The 15,142-nt window shown below is 44.7% G+C and overlaps 1 long non-coding RNA gene across 1 annotated transcript; it reads right to left on the bottom strand.

Annotated features, from left to right (window-relative positions):
- Nucleotides 1-4,971: 4,971 nt before the first annotated feature.
- Nucleotides 4,972-5,304, bottom strand: LOC116969627. Its single transcript, XR_004410865.1, has 2 exons — nt 5,256-5,304; nt 4,972-5,100 (listed from the first exon to the last, which is right to left on the bottom strand). It is a non-coding gene; the product is annotated as an uncharacterized LOC116969627 (long non-coding RNA).
- Nucleotides 5,305-15,142: the final 9,838 nt, after the last annotated feature.

Below are 15,142 nucleotides of genomic sequence, written 5' to 3'. Positions count from 1 at the left end.
TTTTCTTACATTTACATTAATTGTTTAATTTACATTTAGAATTTTCTCCTATATCGACCCTGTGAATTTGGAGCAGACAGCAAAGGCCGAAGGGCCTGTCCCACTAGCGCGACTTTTAGAAACATAGAAAAATAGGTGCAGGAGTAGGCCATTCGGCCCTTCGAGCCTGCACCGCCATTCAATGTGATCATGGCTGATCGTCCCCAATCAATAACCCGTGCCTGCCTCCTCCCCATGCCCCTGATACCACTAGCCCCTAGAGCTCTATCTAACTCTCTCTTAAATCCATCCAGTGACTTGGCCTCCACTGCCCTCTGTGGCAGGGAATTGCACAAATTCACAATTCTCTGGGCAGAAATGTTTCTCCTCATCTCAGTCCCAAATGGCCACAGATTCACAACTCTCTGGGTGAAAAGGTTTTTCCTCATCTCAGTCTTAAATGACCTCCACTTTATTCTAAGACTGTGTGGCCCCCGGTTCTGGACTCGCCCAACATTGGGAACATTTTTCCTGCATCTAGCTTGTCCAGTCCTTTTATAATTTTATATGTTTCTATAATATGTTTCCCCTCATCCTTCTAAACTTCAGCGACTGTCTTCGCCCTTCATGCTCGAGGGCACTCGCCCGGAAAACCTCGCCACCGTTCCGCTTACTCGTGACTTTGAGGATAGATCATAGCGGGGATATAAAACGGAAAAGTCAATAACGGCAACGTTTGAAAAAGAATGGACAGGGCAGTGGGGGTTTTAAAAATCACAAATAAGCAATAAGTAAATACATTTTGTAAAAATTAATTGTTTAATGTAAATATGCTCTCTCCTTTCTATTTTCTTTTTAAAACATGGATGTATTTTTGAATATTTATTTATATTTGAATAATCCTTTTTAACAAGATGATTTCATAACTGTTTAAAAACGTCGCGCTGATTTAGACTGCAATTGCTTTTCTTACATTTACATGAATTGTTTAATGTAACTTACATTTTAAATTTGGTCCTATAGGGAGGTTTCTTGGCAGTCGGGTCACGACCTATGACCCGTACTGTTGCTACGCTACTCCAAGTGGAGTACAAGCGATGATCACCAGTGTTTCCAGCGTAGTGGGCCCGTTAAAACCCGTCGAAATGGTCAATTTTTGCGCTGTAAATAATTATGGAAATCGGGATAAGCTTGAGAGACTTTTAGCCTACTTCAGAATTCCAAAAGTGAGGAGAAATGACGGTAGATAGAAGTAAGAGCTGAAGGGACAACAACAGCCCGAGTGCTTGGCGAACATTAGCCGTTTGCTCACTGCATTTCATCAACAGTAAGGCATTATTTGTGATTTTTCTTGATTCCTTTGGCATCTAAAAAGTTTCAGAAGTGATAAATCTGGCTGTAAAATATTAAAATCGCCCATGGTTCTCAAGTGGGTTTTTACATACAAAAAGAAAACCCCTCTGAAGCAAAATTTACAGCCAGATTTATCACTTCTGAGACTTTTTAGATACAAAAGGAATCAAGAAAAACCACAAATAATGCCTTACTGTTGATGAAATGCAGTGAGCAAACGCGATAATTCCCAGTATTTTCAATTTCGATATCTGCACGGCCAATGTTCGCCAAGCACTTTAGCTGTTGTTGTCCCTTCAGCTCTCGCTTCTCTTTACCTTCATTTCGCTTCATGTTTGGAATTCTGAAGTTGGGTACATGTCTCTCACGCTTACCCCGACTTCCACAATTTTTTAGAGCAAAAATTCAACATTTTGGCATTTTTTAACAGGTAGGATAGTACGCGTTTCTTGCATTAATAACATATACCGGAAATTACGGATGTCCTCCAGATGGATTGAGCGGCTCCGTGCATCAAGCCCTTTGACCCAGTGACCTAACGTGCATCCCCCCTATAGGACCACGTTGCTGTGAATATTGTGCATTTTTATTATGATGTTATCAGACTACTGAAAGATCCTTCCATTGGTAAGTTGTGGCCTGTGTGGGGACACAGTCCTTATTTTTACAAACTATTTCATTGCGGACGTTGGACGTTTTCTCTGAAACTATCAAAAAACGTTTCCACCCAGAGAGTTGTGAATCTGTGGAATTCCCTGCCACAGAGGGCAGTGGAGGCCAAGTCACTGGATGGATTTAAGAGAGAGTTAGATAGAGCTCTAGGGGCTAGGGGAGTCAAGGGATATGGGGAGTAGGCAGGCACGGGTTATTGATAGGGGACGATCAGTCATGATCACAATGAATCGAAGGGCTGAATGGCCTCCTCTTGCACCTGTTATCTACAGTGGCTTGCAAAAGTATTCATACCCCTTGAACTTTTCCACATTTTGTCACGTTACAACCACAAACGTAAATGTATTTTATTGGGATTGTATGTGATAGACCAACACAAAGTGGCGCATAATTGTGAAGTGGAAGGAAAATTATACATGGTTTTCAAAATTTTTTACAAATAAAAAACTGAAAAGTGTAGCGTGCAAAAGTATTCAGCCCCCTTTACTCTGATACCCCTAAATAAAATCCAGTGCAACCAATTGCCTTCAGAAATCACCTAATTAGTAAATAGAGTCCACTTGTGTGTAATCTAATCTCAGTATATATAAAGCTGTTCTGTGAAGGCCTCAGAGTTTTGTTAGAGAACATTAGTGAACAAACAGCATCATGAAGCCCAAGGAACACACAAGACATGTCATGGATAAAGTTGTGGAGAAGTTTAAAGCAGGGTTAGGTTATAAAAAAATATCCCAAGCTTTGAACATCTCACGGAGCACGGTTCAATCCATCATGCGAAAATGGAAAGAGTGTGGCACAACTGCAAACCTACCAAGACATGGCCGTCCACCTAAACTGACAGGCCGGGCAAGGAGAGCATTGATCAGAGAAGCAGCCAAGAGGCCCATGGTAACTCTGGAGGAGCTGCAGAGATCCACAGCTCAGGTGGGAGAATCTGTCCACAGGACAACTATTAGTCGTGCACTCCACAAATCGGGACTTTATGCAAGAGTGGCAAGAAGAAAGCCATTGTTGAAAAAAATCCATAAGAAGTCCCGTTTGCAGTTTGCCACAAGCCATGTGGGGGACACCGCAAACATGTGGAAGAAGGTGCTCTGTTCAGATTAGACCAAAATTGAAGTTTTTAGCCTAAATGCAAAACGCTATGTGTGGCGGAAAACTTACACTGCACATCACCCTGAACACACCATCCCCACTGTGAAACATGGTGGTGGCAGCATCATGCTGTGGGGATGCATTTCTTCAGCAGGGACAGGGAAGCTGGTCAGAGTTGATGGGAAGATGGATGGAGCCAAATACAAGGCAATCTTGGAAGAAAACCTGTTAGAGCCTATAAAAGACTTGAGACCTTCCAGCAGGACAACGACCCTAAACATACAGCCAGAGCTACAATGGAATGGTTTAGATCAAAGCATATTCATGTGTTAGAATGGCCCAGTCAAAGTCCAGACCTAAATCCAATTGAGAATCTCTGGCAAGACTTGAAAATTGCTGTTCACAGACGCTCTCCATCCAATCTGACTGAGTTTGAGCTATTTTGCAAAGAAGAATGGGCAAAATTTCAGTCTAGATGTGCAAAGCTGGTAGAGACATACCCCAAAAGACTTGAAGCTGTAATTGCAGCGAAAGGTGGTTCTACAAAGTATTAACTCAGGGGGGCTGAATACTTTTGCACGCCACACTTTCCTGTTTTTTATTTGTAAAAAAATTTGAAAACCATGTGTCATTTTCCTTCCACTTCCCAATTATGCACCACTTTGTGTTGGTCTATCACATAAAATCCCAATAAAATACATTTACGTTTGTGGTTGTAACGTGACAAAATGTGGAAAAGTTCAAGGGGTATGAATACTTTTGCAAGCCACTGTCTGTCCATGTATCGCTACATGCTGAGAAAACTATATTCAGCACTCTTCACTCTACCTGCTGTACTTGCACTTGGCTTGGTTGTATTGATGTATAGCATTACCTGACTAGATTGGATAGCAAGCATTCAAACAGAATATTTTCACTGTTTCTCAGTACACGTGACAATAATAAGTGTTACAACTTTAGTGCAGCTGGTAGAACTGCTACCTCACGGCCCCACAGACTCTGGTTCGATTCTAACCACGGCCACTGTTTGTGTGGAGTTTGCATGTTTTTCCTATGACGGCGTGTGTTTCCTCCCATATCCCTAAGGCATGCTGGCATGACCATCAATTGCCCTCTGTAAATTAGTCTCTAATACGCAGAACTGCAACATAACATAAAACTAGTGTGATCGATTGGCGTGGACTCGCAGGGCCGAAGGGCTTGTTTGCAAACTGTGCCTCTGAACTCTGAATGCTAACCCTAACGCTAAAGTGCGAGAATAAGTCGCGTTTAATGTCAACAACGGTGTATTCTGTCAAAAGGCGTCGACATTGTGTCCATCCAGAATCAAGAAGAGAATGTACCTGTGCGGCTGAACAGTGGGAGAGGGACAATTGTTGTGAGTTAGTGCATTGTTTAGATGCCGCAGGGAATAAATTACAGCAACAGCCTGGGGACTATTGTCTGGGCAAGTCGAGGATGGCAGCCGGGTCTCCCTCCCTCCATGAAGTGTGTGGGTAGATCCGGCACGTGGCCTGACAGCAACAATATTCCGGTCCCCAGGGCAGTGCCGTTTACACCCAGAGATGTTCACATGACCACTCTCAGTCCGGGTCTGGGTTCCTGCAGCGACCCCAGTTCCTCCTCCCTGGTCGGAATGAACTCATTCGTCCCCAGCCTGAAACAAGTCGAGGAATAAAGCGGAAATAAACAGGTTAAACAACAGTGTCAATAACAGGGACTGGGGTTAATATTTCAACAACACTTACAGAACAAAATCACAGGAGAAAGAAGCCCGCAGATGAATGGATCCCCTGATATTTGATCACATTAAGCGTTAACACAAACACTCTGCAGATCCACTCTAGTCTCGGGAGGGTCAGTATGAGGCGGCTGAGAGCGGGGACACATCGGTCTGTGAGGCAGTTGTGTGCCAGGTGCAGCTCCGTCAGTGAGGGCTTTGTACTGAGAGCGGAGACGAGATCCTCGGCTCCAGAATCTGTGAGTCTGACATCGTCCAGCCTGGAGATGAGAGAGAGTGAGGGTGAGGGACACAGAGAGACAGGAGACGGTGCAAATCCCCAGTGTTTATCAGTGACACAATTACTGATCATATTAATGTTCAGTGTCAGACACCCAGTGAGTGTAAACACAATCTCTCACAGTCTGGGACTTACCGCAGTCTCTGTATTTTACAGTCCGGGTTCCTCAGAGCCGCTGACACCAGTTTCACTCCGGAGTCTTCCAGGTCGTTGTCTCCCAGTCTAAACACAAACACAGAGTAAGAAACAAACCCCGGCCGACGAGGCTGAGATAGATAACTTCTCCCAAACGGATATTTATGGAAAAATCTCAGCACATTATTGAACAAATCTCTGTGAATGTGGTGTTTTGTGACTTTCACCATTTATTCTCATCCCCCGACCGACGACCAGGAAATGTTCCCCGTGCAGAGAACAGCGGCAGGGCAGGCAGGCAACACGCGTGACCTGGGGGAGGGGGTCGATCACCGGTGACCCGGGGGATGGGGGGGATAAAATAGGAGGGGTGCCCCCGTGCACAGTGACGGCTGCTCAGCCCCATAAAAGGGGTGCTGGACGGAATAACAAAATAGTGAAACAATTTTACAGTTCAGTGTTAGCATCAAACGGACATTTACCTCAATTGCTGACACTTGTGCAGAGCCGGTCCCAGCCGCTGGAGACCTTCACACTGAATGCGGCAGCTCTCCAGATTGAGGTGTTTGATTGTATCACAGAGCCTGATGGCATGAGCCAGGACCGCACAGTCAATCGGGGTCAGCCCAAGTCCTCTGAATGAAAGTGTTTCCACAGATCCCAGTGTCCGCTGAGTCAGTACAAGATTCTGAGTCTCAAACAGGTAGTGCAGCGTGTTCAGAAGCCTCCTTTGACCAAACTCACTCCGTGCATCTCTAATCTGACGTTGAACCTCCTCCTTCACCCAGTCAATCACTCGGTAGATTGTTTGATGAGGGAATTTACCCAGAAACTCCTCCAGTATCCAAGCTGCCCGTGGGGTGGAGAGACCAGCGACAAAACGGGGAAATACTTCAAATCGCCCGTCTGTCGTGCTGTGGACTTCAGACAGGAGTTTCACGATATTCCCGGGATCTACAGTAATGAATTGTGCGAGTACGGCTACAAACTCTTGGATGGTGAGGTGAGGGAAGGTGTACACCACGCTCTGGGCTGAATCCTCTCTCTCCAAAAGTTCCATCAGGAACCCGGACAGGAACTGGGAAGGCTGCTGATTGTATTTGATCAAATCTCCATCTGTGAACACAATGTTCTTCTCGGCCACTCCAGTGAAGGCCATCTGACCAACCCTCAGTAACACCTCACGGAGGTTCTCAATCTCACGGCCGTGGTTTTTCATGATGTTGTAAATAAAGTAGCAATATAGTTGTGTGATGATCTTGGGAACTCGCTGCGGGTCCCGGTGTGTTTGTATGAAGAAGGGGCCCAGTGTCAGGACAAGGATCCAGCAGTAGGAGGGGTTGTAGCTCATGGTGTACAGGATCTCGTTCTCCTTCACATGTTTGAAAACAGCTGCTGCCACCGTCTGATCTTCAAAATACCTGGTGAAATATTCGATCCGTTCCTCACCAACAAATCCCAGGATTGCAGCCCAGACACTGATCTCTGCCTTTTCCAGTAAATGTAACGCAGTGGGACGGGTGGTCACTAGCACTGAACACCAGGGGAGCAGCTTGTGCTGGATTAAACTGTACACAATGTCAGACACTTCACACCACCACTCGGGATCTGGGCACTGGTGCTGAGGTTCTGTGTCTCTCCGACTGTCAGCAAAATTTATTCTGCCCTTGAATTCATCCAAACCATCAAATATAAACAGCAATCCCTCTGGGTTCTTCCAGACCCCTCCTAGCATATTCCCAAAGTGTGGATACTGTTCCAGAATCAGTTCCCTCAGGTTTACTGTGCAGTTAATAGTGTTCAAATCCCGGAATTTAAAACTCGCATACAGAGCCAATAGGTCAGTGGAAGACACAGTCAATCTGGCCATTCATCACACTCTGCAACACCTGGAAACCGCCAACACGTACGCCCGCATCCTTTTCATGGACTTCAGTTCGGCATTTAACTCCATCAACCCGGTTAAACTCTTCCATAAATTAACGGACATGAACATCGACCCCTGCATCTGTCACTGGATCTACAGCTTCCTTTGGAACAGACAACAGAGGGTGAAGATACATAACACAATATCTCACCCCCTGCACCTTAGCACAGGAGCCCCTCAGGGCTGCGTCTTGTCCCCCTGGTTATTCTCACTCTACACAAACCAATTCACAACCCAGCATAGTTCAGTTAAAATTTATAAATATGCAGATGACACAACCATCATTGGTCTCATCTCGAACAATAATGAAACAGAATACCGCACTCAAACACACAAAGCAGTCACTTGGTGCACAGACAATAACCTCTCACTTAACACATCAAAAACACACGAACTCATCATTGATTTCAGACGTAAGGCACAACCCAAGACCCCCCTACTCATCTCAGGCGAACCCATATCCACCACTGACTCATACAAATTTCTAGGCACCCACATAAGCAATAACCTCAAATGGAAAATCAATTCAAATCACATCTACAAAAAAGCCAACCAGAGGCTCTTCTTCCTCCGCCAGCTCAAGAAGTTTAGAGTAAGGAAACACCTCCTAATCAAATTCTACACAGCCATCATCCAAAGCATGCTCACTTCATCAATTACAGTCTGGTTCAGCAGTTTAGACACTCACTCCCGTAATAAATTACAACGCATAGTTAACAAAGCATCCAAAATCATCAGCACTCCCCTCCCATCAATAGAATCACTCCATCACAAACGGTCTGTGTCAAGGGTGAAGAAAATCATCTCTGATCCCTCCCACCCAGCACACCACATCTTCCACCTGCTGCCATCAGGAAGGCGCTATAGCTCACTGTCCGCCAAGACATCTCGATTTAAAAACAGTTTTTACCCACACGCAATCCGAATTCTGAACACACTATAACAGCACATATCCTCCCCATGCATGTACTGTATATTGTATGATGTTGTGTTTTATGTTATGTTTGACGGGAATCAGCCTACCTTGTAACATCCTGAACCTGAATTCCACCAATTTGACTGTGTGGTCATTAAATAATCTAAGTTAATCTAATCTAATCTGTGTCTCTCCGACTGTCAGCAAAATCGATTCTGCCCTTGAATTCATCCAAACCATCAAATATAAACAGCAATCCCTCTGGGTTCTTCCAGACCTCTCCTAGCATATTCCCAAAGTGTGGATACTGTTCCAGAATCAGTTCCCTCAGGTTTACTCTGCAGTTAATAGTGTTCAAATCCCGGAATTTAAAACTGAAGACAATCTGGAATTGTTGGTATATTTTCCCTGTGGCCCAATCATGAACAATCTTTTGCACCATTGTTGTTTTTCCGATCCCCGCGACTCCGGCCACTGTTGCTGAAATCCCAGATCGGGATTTCCTCCGGGAAAAGCTGCTGTGGAACAATTGATCAGTCCTGATTTTTTCCAGTTTTCCCCGGAGACATTCCTCTCTCCACTCTTCATGGTCCCGGCCTCTTGCCAGCAGCTCATGTTCCACCAGTGTCCGATCTCGAACAGTGGAGATGATTGTGAGCTCAGCGTATCGATCAAGCAGCAGGAAATCCTTAACCTTCTCCTTCATCAGGATGGTGTTGACGCTCAGTGTTTCATTCTGTGCTCGCAGAGTCTCCTTGTGTTTCTGTTGAACATCTTGCACGGGAAAAGGCAGATAATGGACACAATGTTAGATGACTCAACTCAAAACTCAACATTACACAGTGTGTCAGGACTCTATCAGGAGTGTGTAGGGTTATACAGTGTGTCAGGACTCTATCAGGAGTGTGTGGGGTTACACAGTGTGTCAGGGACATCCAGGAGTGTGTGGGTTTACACAGTGTGTCAGGGACATCCAGGAGTGTGTGGGTTACACAGTGTGTCAGGGACATCCAGGAGTGTGTGGGGTTACACAGTGTGTCAGGGACATCCAGGAGTGTGTGGGGTTACACAGTGTGTCAGGGACATCCAGGAGTGTGTGGGGTTACACAGTGTGTCAGGGACATCCAGGAGTGTGTGGGGTTACACAGTGTGTCAGGGACATCCAGGAGTGTGTGTGAAATCACTACACACACATTCTCCCCCAGGTGAGCACTGGATTTCACAGATCTCTTCCACAACCTGATACATTGCAAAACCTTGTACAATTAACGCCTGGAGGAGTTGAAATAATGCAGTGTAATAGTTCCAGTGTATGTCAGAGATCGAGTGATCTGGGAACTACTATCTACCTCTTTGGTTACGCTCAGACTATCCTAGATCGGACTTTCCTCGTTTTACCTTGCACTAAACGTTATTCCCTCATAGTTTATCTATACTCTAAATGGTTCGATTATAATCATATATTGTCTTTCTGCTGACTGGATAACACGCAACAAAAGCTTTTCACCGTACCTCAGTACATGTGACAATACACTAAACTAAGCTAAACCTGAATCTACAGACAAAGAAGCAATCCATAGTGAATCCCCGTGTCAGTCTAACAATGGCTTAGCCTTTGATCTTCTGATTTCCAATTTTGCAAAGCTCTGAACAGTTTCAGTATTACATCAATTCTAACAAGTGATTGGTGTGAACTGTACATTTCAACACTCACCTTCCATATGAGAGGGTAATTCAGTTAAACCTCTGAGGATGTTCATGTATTCTTCTGGATCAGGACCTGTTTAAATCAACGAACATTCATTAAACCAGACTTGAATAACATTGTTAACTCCAGTGTTTCAATGTGATATTCAGTTCAGTGTGTTGATTTATCGTACCGAGCTCCTGGATTTCTTTCAGTATTTTGTCCAGCTTCGGTAATTCATTCTGCATTTTCACAAAGGATTCCCACATCACCCGCCGGGCAAGCTTACCCTTCTCCATCACCAGACTGAGGAAGAGTATGGAACTGTCTCTGCGGTTTCCCTTTGCCACGAGCTCAGCGACGCTCTGTGAAGAACAACAATGAATATATGGGGAAGTGAATGAGACAATGCTAACGGGGAGGGATTAGCTGTTCAGTGATGGGGTATTCCGTTAGTTTTGAGCACAGTGACAGGCATTGATTTGCCTCTTCATACACCCATGACACTGTGCTGACAAACTGTGTACTCCCAGAGTCCTGACAGTGTGAAACTCACTTCACACCTGGCAGTGTCCGAGAACAGTCAGAAACAGGTGAGTTGATCATGGGGAACAAGGATATGGCGGACCAATTGAATAACTACTTTGGTTCCGTCTTCACTAAGGAAGACATAAATAATCTGCCGGAAATAGCTGGGGACCGCGGCTCAAAGGAGTTGGAGGAATTGAGTGAAATCCAGGTTAGCCGGGAAGTGGTGTTGGGTAAATTGAATGGATTAAAGGCCGATAACTCCCCAGGGCCAGATAGGCTGCATCCCAGAGTACTTAAGGAAGTAGCTCCAGAAATAGTGGATGCATTAGTAATAATCTTTCAAAACTCTTTAGATTCTGGAGTAGTTCCTGAGGATTGGCGGGTAGCAAACGTAACCCCGACTTTTTAAGAAGGGAGGGAGAGAGAAAACGGGGAATTCCAGACCAGTTAGTCTAACATCGATAGTGGGGAAACTGCTAGAGTCAGTTATTAAAGATGGGATAGCAGCACATTTGGAAAGTGGTGAAATCATTGGACAAAGTCAGCATGGATTTACAAAAGGTAAATCATGTCTGACGAATCTTATAGAATTTTTCGAGGATGTAACCAGTAGCGTGGATAGGGGAGAACCAGTGGATGTGGTGTATCTGGACTTCCAGAAGGCTTTCGACAAGGTCCCACATAAGAGATTAGTATACAAACTTAAAGCACACGGCATTGGGGGTTCAGTATTGATGTGGATAGAGGACTGGCTGGCAAACAGGAAGCAAAGAGTGGGAGTACACGGGTCCTTTTCACAATGGCAGGCAGTGACTAGTGGGGTACCGCAAGGCTCAGTGCTGGGACCCAAGCTATTTACAATATATATTAATGATCTGGATGAGGGAATTGAAGGCAATATCTCCAAGTTTGCGGACTGACACTAAGCTGGGGGGCAGTGTCAGCTGTGAGGAGGATGCTAGGAGACTGCAAGGTGACTTGGATAGGCTGGGTGAGTGGGCAAATGTTTGGCAGATGCAGTATAATGTGGATAAATGTGAGGTTATCCATTTTGGTGGCAAAAACAGGAAAGCAGACTATTATCTAAATGGTGGCCGACTAGGAAAAGGGGAGATGCAGCGAGACCTGGGTGTCATGGTACACCAGTCATTGAAAGTAGGCATGCAGGTGCAGCAGGCAGTGAAGAAAGCGAATGGTATGTTAGCTTTCATAGCAAAAGGATTTGAGTATAGGAGCAGGGAGGTTCTACTGCAGTTGTACAGGGTCTTGGTGAGACCACACCTGGAGTATTGCGTACAGTTTTGGCCTCCAATCCTGAGGAAGGACATTATTGCCATAGAGGGAATGCAGAGAAGGTTCACCAGACTGATTCCTGGGATGTCAGGACTGTCTTATGAAGAAAGACTGGATAGACTTGGTTTATACTCTCTAGAATTTAGGAGATTGAGAGGGGATCTTATAGAAACTTATAAAATTCATAAGGGGTTGGACAGGCTAGATGCAGGAAGATTGCTCCCGATGTTGGGGAAGCCCAGGACAAGGGGTCACAGCTTAAGGATAAGGGGGAAATCCTTTAAAACCGAGATGAGAAGAACTTTTTCCACACAGAGAGTGGTGAATCTCTGGAACTCTCTGCCACAGAGGGTAGTCGAGGCTAGTTCATTGGCTATATTTAAGAGGGAGTTAGATGTGGCCCTTGTGGCTAAGGGAATCAGAGGGTATGGAGAGAAGGCAGGTACGGGATATTGAGTTGGATGATCAGCCATGATCATATTGAATGGCGGTGCAGGCTCGAAGGGCCGAATGGCCTCTACTCCTGCACCTAATTTCTATGTTTCTATGTTTCTAACACAGCAGAGTACAGCACGGTAACAGGCCATTCAGGCCAATGATGGCTGTGTTGAAATTGATGTGAAATTAATCCAATTCCTTTGGCCTCACATGGACTGTATCCCACTAGGAATGGACGCGTCCAGTCCAACCTGCATTTCTTCCTGCTCTGCATTTGGAAGTTATAATGTTCTTTCGTCTACATTCTTACCCTCTGAGCCCACATTCACTAATTGATCAGATAACGTTTTTATTTCTAGACCTACCCCAGTTTTACCCGATCAAAGACATTCCTCTCTTGTACATTTCCTGCAGCTCATCCCACCTTTCACTACACATTATCTCGGCTTTGCTTCCCACAGATGCGTAAATAACTGACCTGCTGAATATATTTTTAATACCGTAGATTTTAGTAAATGTACTTTTGTTTATTTTATTTGTCAATTGAATGATAAGCAGACAATTTAATGTCTTAGCAGGTCAGACAGCATCTCTAAATACTGAGTTATTTTGTGCAGCACATTGTGTGTTTTTTTGTAAACCAGCATCTGCAGTTCCTTGTGCTTGTGCATAATGCCCTTTGTGGTTTAATGAACTGAGCTAAATGTGACCAATGGAACTGATGACACTTGAGAAGTATTATCGTTTCTGATTCAGGTTTACAAGTTTACTGCTCCCTGACAATTGTGCTAAGATGCATGTGTAGGAAGAACAGCTGGATCAGAATGGACCATTCTCAGAAATCCCCAGGTCACAGGATTTATTCCTGATACAAGATCTACAGGACGCAAACTGATCAGAGATCAGTGCCTCCATTGCACTATTCAGTGCGAGGTGAGCGGACTGTGTCAAAGTTCGTTTCTTCAAAAGCAGATAGCAACAAAAACTGTTAAAGGTAAACCATGGCAATCTTTATTTGATTCGTCAGACAGGAGTGGAAAGATCTACAATGAGCACAAACGTTGCTCAGTGCTTCTCGGGCTCCCACTCACAGAACAAAGGAAAGTTAGCACATATACATTTTTCTTATCAGTAAAACACTCCTATCAAGTCTGAATATCGCATGACTGAAACATTCTGCAGCCTTTCAGAATATAGGAAAAGCTGGGTCCAAATCAAGCTCATCCAATAACAAGTTATTACTTATCTATAGAGCGTCAGCTATCTTTCAATCTTGGCTTCTTTATGGCCTTAAAGAAGCAGATGTTATTACTGCAGGAATTCCATCTTAATGTCTTTATTGAAAAGACAACCTGTCCTCCATATTGTGCCCCATATAATTTACAAAGTCATTCAGACTTGGCACCGAGCCATTCTTTTGTTCTACTAGACCATGCTTTTGTAGAAGAACTACTCCATTTTAGATTTGACTATTAGCTCTTCCCCCTAATGCCGTCAGTTCTGTGACAGGAAACAGAAGTCACCATGTTCCTTCCACTTACCCCGTGTTCTTGGCCACTGAAACATCCCTGCCATCTCATCATGAAGCCGAGGCTTTCAACCCTTTCTTCAATCGCCTGTTTCAGTCTCTCCCGATAGAATGTTGTCAGCTGGAACAATTGGTACTCGCTCCACTGTGTCAGGAGCTCAGAGAATGTAGGCGTTAGATCTGTGTATACAAAGAGAGAAACTAAACACCATCTGAATCAGTCCCCTTGGCTCCCGCTACAACAGCAACCCTCATCCTCACTGTTCCTGCCCCCTAATTAGAATGATCATAACTGATAATCGGAATAAGACAATGTGCTGGAGGAACTCAGTGGGTCAACCACCATCTCTGGAGAATATGGATAGGTGATGTTTCAAGTCTGAACCTTTCTTCAGGATGATTGTGGTGGCAGTGAGTGGAGAGAAATGTGGACAAGAGGAGGGACAGTTCAAAGGCTGGTAAGTATGGTGGATACAGGTGAAGGGAGTTTTTGATAGGCTGATAGTTGGAGAAAGACCAGAGATGAAAAGACAGATGTGAAACAAGCATTGCACATTGTGAAACGTGATGAATTAATCTATGTGGAAAGGGAAGGGAGAAGGGAGAAATCTGCGCGAGTAGTAAAAATGGTTAGCAACCGGAAAAAGCGTAAGTGTTCAGCAAAACAGTCGCCGAGTCTGTGCTTTGTCTCGCCAATTCCCCACCATTGTAACTCTCTTCCCATTCCCATAGCAACCCCTCTGTCCTTGGACACATGCTCACTGGAGGAACAGCATCTCAAATTCCGCTTGGCTAGCCTACAATCCAATGGTATGAACAGTGAATTCTCCAATTTTTAGTAACAATACAAACCGCACACCCGCATTATCCCCGCCCATAGAGTATAGGAGCAGGGAAGTTCTACTGCAGTTGTACAAGGTCTTGGTGAGACTACACCTGGACTATTGCGTACAGTTTTGGTCTCCTAATCTGAGGAAAGACATTCTTGTACAGAGAAGGTTCACCAGACTGATTCCTGGGATGGCAGGACTTTCATATGAAGAAAGGCTGGATAGATTCGGCTTGTACACGCTAGAATTTAAATGATTGAGGGGGGATCTTATAGAAATGTACAAAATTCTTAAGGGGTTGGACAGGCTAGATGCAGAAAGATTATTCCCGATGTTGGGGAAGTCCAGAACAAGGGGTCACAGTTTAAGGGTAAGAGGGAAGTCCTTTAGGACCGAGATGAGAAAATCATTTTTTACACAGAGAGTGGTGAATTTGTGGAATTCTCTGCCACAGAAGGTAGTTGAGGTCAGTTCAGTGACTATATTTAAGAGGGAGTTAGATGTGGCCCTTGTGGCTAAAGGGATCAGGGGGTATGGAGAGAAGGCAGGTACAGGATACTGAGTTGGATGATCATATTGAATGGCGGTGCAGGCTCGAAGGGCCGAATGGCCTACTCCTGCACCTATTTTCTATGTTTCTACGTCTATGTTTATTTCGCCAGGCGGGTGTGGTAAAACTCTTTACAGTATGCAGATTACATACTATACAGAGATCTCATCCCCACACAAAGAGGCAG

Source organism: Amblyraja radiata, unplaced genomic scaffold, assembly GCF_010909765.2.
Source record: "Amblyraja radiata isolate CabotCenter1 unplaced genomic scaffold, sAmbRad1.1.pri S89, whole genome shotgun sequence".
Taxonomy (NCBI): domain Eukaryota; kingdom Metazoa; phylum Chordata; class Chondrichthyes; order Rajiformes; family Rajidae; genus Amblyraja; species Amblyraja radiata.
The sequence above is the reverse complement of the archived record's forward strand: the minus strand, read 5'-3'. Positions and strand labels throughout refer to the sequence as shown.